This window comes from Marmota marmota, unplaced genomic scaffold (assembly GCF_001458135.2).
Source record: "Marmota marmota marmota unplaced genomic scaffold, marMar, whole genome shotgun sequence".
Lineage (NCBI taxonomy): Eukaryota > Metazoa > Chordata > Mammalia > Rodentia > Sciuridae > Marmota > Marmota marmota.
The window spans coordinates 32,399,883-32,408,312 of record NW_026000026.1 but is presented as its reverse complement, the minus strand read 5'-3'; the positions used below and the strand labels follow the sequence as shown (position 1 = coordinate 32,408,312).

Sequence of the window (8,430 nt, the reverse complement as noted above, 5' to 3'; positions counted from 1 at the left end):
GATATTTTTTTTTCTTTGAAAGAATGAGTTAATTGCTGGACTGTGCAAGAACCCAATCAAATATATGATTATTAAACTAAAAAAATGAAAAAAAAAACAATTGCACTCAAACTTTGATAACTACATAGGTAACTAGTCCATTTCTTCCATTTCTTTTGATTTTTCAGAACATACAGTTAAAAAAAATCTCATTTACCATGGAATATAAAGGTTCAGAATGGTGAATAGTTGATTCAATATATTATTCATGATCATGGTTTGTCTATTTTTTAACAGTATAACTCACCTTTGAATGATTTCCCAATTAATCACTGATAAGATTATTTGAGCTTTCCCTTTTTTAATTTTTTCATGAGCAACATTCAATTTAGTCAATTGTATACCTTTTGTATAATTATTCAAGTTGAAGATTACTAAAGATGACAGATTATATTTACGTGTTCAATTTTTTAAAAAATTAAAACAATAAGCCAAAATAACTACTGTGGTAGATTGAATCAATTTTGGAAAATATTTGCTTTTTTTCCTCCATACCCATGCCTTGACTTTTGACTTGGTCTTCGTTCAATGGGCTTTTAGTGGATGTGACTAAAACAGAGGCTTGAAATGTGCCTAAATCTTCAGGCTTTCTCTCCTGATGTACTGTCTTTTGCTATGAGAAGAATGTGTTAGTTACCACTGGCTGGGACAAGGCAGATGAGAAAAAGCTCCAGCAGACCTGCACACAGCCTGTAGCTCTTCGAGAACAGGTGTTTTGTCCTCCTTTCTTAGAAAGTAAAATGCTCAGTACACAGTAGGCATTCCCAAAATGTAGATTGAATGAATAAGCACAGTTAAATCTTGAGAACCTAGCTTTTTGGAAGAGAGAAGAACAGAAATGTGGGCTGGGTCTACAGCTCAGCGGTAGAGTGCTTGCCTAGCACATGTGAGGCCCTGGGTTGGATCCTCAGCACCATATACAAATGAACAAATAGAATAAATGTATTTTAAAAAATAACAAAAAAAGAACAGAAATGTAATCATTTACAAAAAGGGTTGAAAGAACTAATTCTTGTTCCCAATAGATCATATCTTGGTTATATATGAGTTAGGGCAAGCAAACTAGAAAAAAGAAAAAGAGAAGTTCCATAGAAAAGACAAAAAGAATAGAGATAGAATATCTCCTTTTATTTAGCTGTAATACATTTCCTCATTCCTTGAATCCTCATGCCATTCTATCAGCAGGAATTAAGTATCTATCACACATTTTTTCCTTATCTGAATAAATACAGGACTGAAATGGTGGTGTCACAGTATTAGGTTAATGAAATTAAATGCATTCACTTACAAAAATCAATGCAGAATGTTTCCACCAACACATTCACTTCAAAGCTGGTTTTCTTCCCCATTGCCCATTGCCTACCTACTTGGAGAGAGAGTCTGTGGATAAGACCATTATTTCCAGCCAGGACTCTCCCAAGACAACTATTCTAACAGCAATTTCATCTTTACAAGGAGATTTCATGCCCTCTTCATACACCACCATTCATGAAGACCAAAGTAAGTTTCTGGGTCTCATAATCACTGACTTTTTATATTATACAAGATACTGATTCCATATGCACAGCTTTTATTTGAAAGGAGAGTCCCACAAAGGCATCATTTGCCCCCAAAGGCTTAGTTAATTTGCTGCAGTCCTACAGTCCAGGTTGGAATGAAGTGAGGAACAGAAATCCTCTTTGGAGGATTTCAGTGACTTCATGTTAAAATAAGTAGAGCTAATGTTGTCTATTTTAAATAGTGCTACTACATTTTTAAAATTGGATATTAAATGAGAAAATAAATGTATTAAAATAAAGAGGCCTTCAAGGACTCAAGGAAATACTAGTATCCCCTTTCTGTCTTCTTTATGTCAATCTTCCATGCATTTTATCTAACCTGAGGTTGGATATTGGTAACCAACATTAATTCACTTGACAAAGCTTTGGCATTCAATACCTTCCATAGAGAAATTACAGTAATTTGAGTGAGATATTTTGGGTTTGGATATGATTTCTGAGATGTTCAGAAAATGTATTTACTCCCCCTGGCCTTACTTTCGTTTGAGATAAGAGTAATGATAGGGGCTGGGGTTGTGGCTCGGTGGTAAAGTGCTTGCCTAGTACATGTGAGGCACTAAGTTCAATTCTCAGCACCACATAAAAATAAATAAATAAATAAATAAATAAATAAAATAAAGGTGCTGTGTCCATCTATAACTAAAAATATAAAGAAAGATTAATGATAGTTTTTACCTGATGAAATTATCAAAATTCAAATGACCTTAGACCTGTTTCAGTAATGAAAACAATAACTACACATAGAATGGTCAATTTATATTTGTTATTTCCACATGTCTATAAAAATTCAGTTTTGAGTTTCATTTCATCTCATTTTTAGATAAAAATGGAAAAAGGAAACTGTGTGTGTGTGTGTGTGTGATGTTTATGTGTGTAAACAGCACTAAATTAAAAAGAAATATAAGGTGCCTAAACCATGGAAAGTTTCTATTCCATCCTGAAATGTAAAACATGCCTGCTTCTTAATTTAGTGGAGTCCTTTCAGTCCTTAAGTATTCAGGTAAGGTCACCAAAGTATTGGCCATGGTAGACAGTGCTTTGTGGAGGCATTACCTGTCTATTAAGAATAAAGCGAAGAGCATAGCTTTGTTGTACATTATTTTCACAATGTATTACTTGTCGATGTCCTGATCTGTATTTGAACTGGCATTCTTGAAAAGAAAGACTCTTTTACAAATCCCTTAAGCTCTAATGCAGTCATTTTAATTCACAACAGACTAGAACCTTATATAATTGTTCTCAGCTCAATACAATCCTTAACAGCTTTCGATTTACATATTGGACAGCTGTTTTGAATAAGAAGTTGTCTATCATGGATCCTTTTGTCATCTGTCCAAGGAATGTGTTTATAAATGGTTCCAATTAGAGTAATGAAGGATTCATGTGAGAACACTGATCAATAGCCAACCTTAGGAACAATATAAGTCAAAGACAGATGTAAAATGTGACTGGGCTTAACAGTGTCAAGTTATCTATGGGGAATGTGCACAATTGTTTTTGGAAAACAAATGGAAAATTTCAAGTCTTTGACCATTGGACAGAGTTTGATTCCATGACACAGAAGCACTTAGATTCTGTGTTAAATAAATCATTGACCCATATGACTGAAACTATGCAGATTAATGTGAACAACAGCAGCCAGGGAAAAGACAGTTCAAGGAAGCCAAGGAGACCAGGTCTTTACTGTGAGTATGGAGACACCCCCTGTTAGCCTTAGGAACAGATGTCCATTACTATAAGAACGGGCCATGTTGATAGCAAAGTTTCTGTGCAAACAAGTTTTATACTATGTCAGACACATCTGGTCAAGGGCTTTGTAATAGCTTTATTTATTTCTTGCCTGAACTGGAACGTCAGAAGCATGCACTCCACATTAAGCCAAGAGTTCCCTTTGTTCCACAGTGCTGCCACAGCTGGAACCCTTTGTTGGTTGACACAGCCAGATCTTCTGTAGAGACCATTATATTCTTTGGCATATTCAGTGAGTTTGCATCTTTTAATCCACCTCAGCAAGCAGTGGGGAATTTGTAAGGGCCATACACAGGACCTTCTATTAAAATTATACAGGGACACCAGCTGGGAATGCAAAATTGATAGCATCGAGGTGGCCTGCTACCAAGTTGGCCTTGGTGAGATGTGCTGTTTGCCATATCCCTGTTTGCTTAGATCATTTAGGAAAAAAAAGCATCAAAACAGAAGGAGCTTTTCATTCTTATGTGCTGAGGTTGCTCATAGGTTACTATCTCCAGCCAAAAGAAAGAAAAAAAAAAAGAAATTTTGTCATCGACTATAAAAATTGTGTATGATGCAGTTTCGGGAGGGTTAATAGAGAAACATCTGGCCTGCAAAAGTTGACGAAGGGACCAGTTAAAACAAAGTTCTGCCTAGATTTCTAATATAATTAAGGCTGGTTTTTTTTTTTCTTTCTCTTTAACCACATCAATTGAAAGCCCAATTTCAATGTACTATAGCCTTGAGGAGTCATAAGTTAAAGGGCGGTGGAGACTGAAAAACATAAGTAGATATTCACAAATGTGCACCTAGTATAGTCTTTAAACACATGCGGAATTGATTGTATCTGTCCTGGTTCAGAGAAGTTCAGCGTCTGGTTCTAGTTTTCAGGAACACACTGTCTCAAACATAAGAGTCACTAAACTCCAGCCCTGGAGCAAGCACCCTCTGCACTCACTCACTCCCTCGGCTATGTCCTCCCCAGGATTGATCCCCAATTGAAACAGAAGCTGCTTGAGCCTTCCCAGTCCCATGGGTTTCTCTTGATGGTGACCCACTTGACCAGTGCTTAAGCTACAATTTCTTGGCTTAGTGCTCCTTGGACATTGCCACTTCTGATTAATACTGATCTTTGGAATCCTCCCCTGAAAGCTTCTCTATCCGGAGTGTCTATTGGAAAGAAATTTTGCTCTAGGTTCCACTCCATCCCCCATGGGATTTCTTGGATGATCTAGAAAGCCCTCAAGTATAATGCTCCATTGAATTTGCCAGAGCCTCCTGCCGTGAGCAGATGGGGAAAGAGCTGAATGCAATCTTGGGCCTGCATGTGCTCTTATAGCTGCTTAGTGCTAGGTTGTCTGTGGTCTGTCCTCTCACACAGTACCCAATTTCAGCTAATATTACATTTTATTTATTCAGGTCATAGTTTCACTTTTAGTTGTAATAAGTATTGACTGTTTTCTCTTCAAAGGGGGAGAAGAGCTCATGCCTGAAAAAGAAGCAACATCAAGAACAAACCAAGGTTAATTTCCCCATTTTTCATATAGATTACTTTTTTGTAAGTTTATTTTATCAACTATGGATGTATGATAATCCTAACAAGTTAAACAAACAAACAAAATTCTGATGAGCACAGAATAAGAAAAGTTAAAGACACTATATACTGCTTCCATTCAGATAAATTACTGTGAACCTCATCTCATATTCTCATCTTATTATTATATACATTCTTAGTATAAATAGCATCACAAGGTATATACTATTTATTACATGCTCTTAAACTTAAAAATAAATCATGAAGTAAATTAAGTATATATGTGTAAATAAAAATTTAAAAGTGAAAATGTCATGTTAATAAGATAAAATGTATCATATATAAGTAAATTCATCATATTATATACAACTTATCTATCAGAGCAATTGTGCTATATATAACTTTTTTTAAGTATACCATTAACAAATGGTGTTATAGCTGCACAGCAGTCTACTGTATGCATTTATCATGGATAATTTCACAATTTTCCTGGTTTCAACTTATGACCATTTTCAAATTTTCACTATTGAAAACAAAATGTACAACTTCAGATTAAATGCTTTAAAGATATGCATAATTCATTCCTTGAGATGAAGTGCTAGCATTTCAAATTTTGATATTAACTTTTATGACACTTTTAAAGCTTTTGACGTGTTTTGTCCAAAATTGGTCAGTGCTCTAGTAGATTATAATATCAAGGAGGTATCAGAAACTTAAAAGACATATTTTGTTTTTCATGAGCAATATTACAGGAGAATGTCAAGGGATGTACTTCTGAGTGCTAAAACTATCAAAAAACCCCAGGGAGTGATTAATATAAAAGTAAGAAGAGCAGTTACGATTGGAGGGAGGGGACAGACTGCCCCTAACAGTCACAGACAAGGATTTGGAGGTGAAAGTTAAAGGCTTTGGAAGTCAATGGCAAAGTTCTATTTTTTTTTTCACCAGGTGAAGATAGAAAGAATATTACCTCTTTTTATTAATTTATTTGTTCAGTGATTTTTTCATTTGTATTTTATTCAAAGTGAAGATTCTAAAATGTTAATGTTATATGGTTGGATGGGTTAATTATTTCTTCTGCTATAATTCTACTGAATGATATTATTCTCATTACACTTTTTTTAAAAATACAGGTTGAGCATCCCTAATCTAAAAAGCTAAAATCCAAAATGTTCCAGAATCAAAAACTTTGAGCACTGACATGATATCACAGGTTGAAAATTCCACACATGACATCAGGGGACAGGTCACAATCAAATGCAAACGTACTAAGATATTATGTAAAATTCCCTTCAGATTATGTGTAAAAATGTATATGACTAAAGCACAATAAGCCAATCCTGAAAAACCAAAGGGCAAGCATTTTTCTCTGATATGCAGATACTAATTCACAATAAGGGTGGGGTACAAGGAAAAAATAGAGGTATTTTGGATTAGGTAGAGAGGAGTAAAGGAAGAGGAGGGGTTACTGGGATAGGAAAGAGAGTAGAATGAATCAGACATTATTACCCTATGTACATGCACCACCGGTATGATTCTACATTATGTACAACCAGAAGAATGAGAATTTACACTCCATTTATATACGATGTGACAAGATGCATTCTATTGTCATGTATAACAAATTGGAACAACAAAAAAAGGTGTATACGAAATATAAACACAGTGTATGTTTAGATTTGGATCTCATCTCTAAGATATTTCATGTAAATATCCCAATTAAAAAAAATCCCAAACCTAAAACATTTCTGGTCCCAAGCATTTATTGCAGATAAGGAATTCTCAATCTGTAATGAGTTCATGTGTCTGTTTCTTTTTCCGTATTCTAAGCCTCTTAAGGCAAGGTTTGTTTGTTGTTTATTTTCACATAGCCATGTCCATGTAGTGTGGAAACTGCCTGCCACTCAAATGTTGACTGCAGTAATCACTTCTATCTGTCTACCACTTAAGGCAATTCAATGGCACCAATGTACTCATATGAACCTATTATTTAAATGAATGGTGCATTCTATGGTTGGAAGTCCAAAAAAGAAAAAATATAGCCATTGCCCCCAATGGACTTAAATCACATGTTTGATTCATAAAAAGATGAATAGTGATTGAAGTATAACATTATGAGTGAAAGGGTTGGAGCAGATCAGTAACAAATGCCCCACAAGAATTCTGAAAATGGGAGAAGTCTGTTGTTGGGATATTGAGTTTTAATGTGAGCTCAGAGGGAATAACAGAGGTTAGCAACTCAGAAGACAGCATGTAAAACACTTGATATTTTAAAAATTAGTATTAAGAATGAAGAAGTTAATTGTAATGCCAACCCATTATTCCACTTGAGAATAACCCAATACTTAGATTTTTCACCCATGACAGAAAAAAACTCATCATTATATTTTCACGATCAATATTCAATCCAACTGAAAATGCACAAGAGAGCAATATCCAAGGGGTTGGGAAAGACAATGGAAATGATATGAGAATTCCTGTTAAATGAGGAAAAATTGACCACCAAATATTGTCTCCATCAAGCTTTAGAAATAGATCCTGGGCCCCATCTTCTGCCATAATGAACTGCTTAGAGATGTACACGATAAAAATCAATATACTCTGAAAGGGAAACTTTTCCATTCGCCTTACTACCAAGTTCCCTTCACAGCATTTCAAAATTATGAGACTTCATACATACTGAGTATAACAGCACCTTCATCAGAGAAGCACAGATGAACCTAGGCATTGTTTCTCTAACCCAATCAGAGTTGGTGACAGAAATGTAGGCACAACAATTAAAAATGCACTGATAAAACTATAACACTCCATTCTAGGAAAAGTCAGGCACAACAAAGAATGAGAGTGACCACTCATCCATACCAAAAAGCCCTGCAGAAGAAACCTAGATGGGAGAGACTGATGTGTTACATATAGACGGAAGACTGTGTAGGACATCCGCCATAAGTGAGTAACTATAAAATTTTGAAATGAAAACGTAACAGTGATCTCATAATAGAGTTGGTACATGTGGAGAACACACATCCTGAAAATACAAAGATCAGTTTGGATTCCATTACCAATTCAGCTACTGAGTTGAACAAATTGCAAGACTAAATTTCAGAAGTCATCTAATTCTTGTGATGCTCAACTTTCTTCATGCATCGAATTGTACTAAGCATCTTCCTATACCTACTTCTAGGGTTACTGTGTCATGGTATCTGCTATTTAAAAGCTACTTACCCAAGGGAGAAAGATTCCACAAGGTGTGACTATCAGAAGGCCAACAGAAAAGCTGCCTATCACAATGATCTAGTGTAAATGTCACAGGTTTTAGAGTCCAATATTTCTGCTATTTTACTTTCAAGTCCACTATTTCTTACCTATTTGACTTTAATCAAATAATTCCATTGTGTCTCAACTTCCTCAATTGTATAATTAAGATAATGATTACGTCTTTGGAACAAATCATACCAAATTAATCTCATTTCTCTTTCAGAGTGTAAGTAGTAGCCTATATCTAGACATGATGTGATGTGTTTTTATTTCAACAAGATATGTGACCATGAATTCCTTGATATTCATGAA

General features: G+C 35.1%; 1 long non-coding RNA gene across 1 annotated transcript; it reads left to right on the top strand.

The window, feature by feature from the left end:
* Positions 1-1,407: 1,407 nt before the first annotated feature.
* LOC125619177 lies at positions 1,408-7,814 on the top strand. Its single transcript, XR_007350688.1, has 3 exons — positions 1,408-1,539; positions 4,801-4,851; positions 7,680-7,814. It is a non-coding gene; the product is annotated as an uncharacterized LOC125619177 (long non-coding RNA).
* The last annotated feature ends 616 nt before the right edge of the window (positions 7,815-8,430 follow it).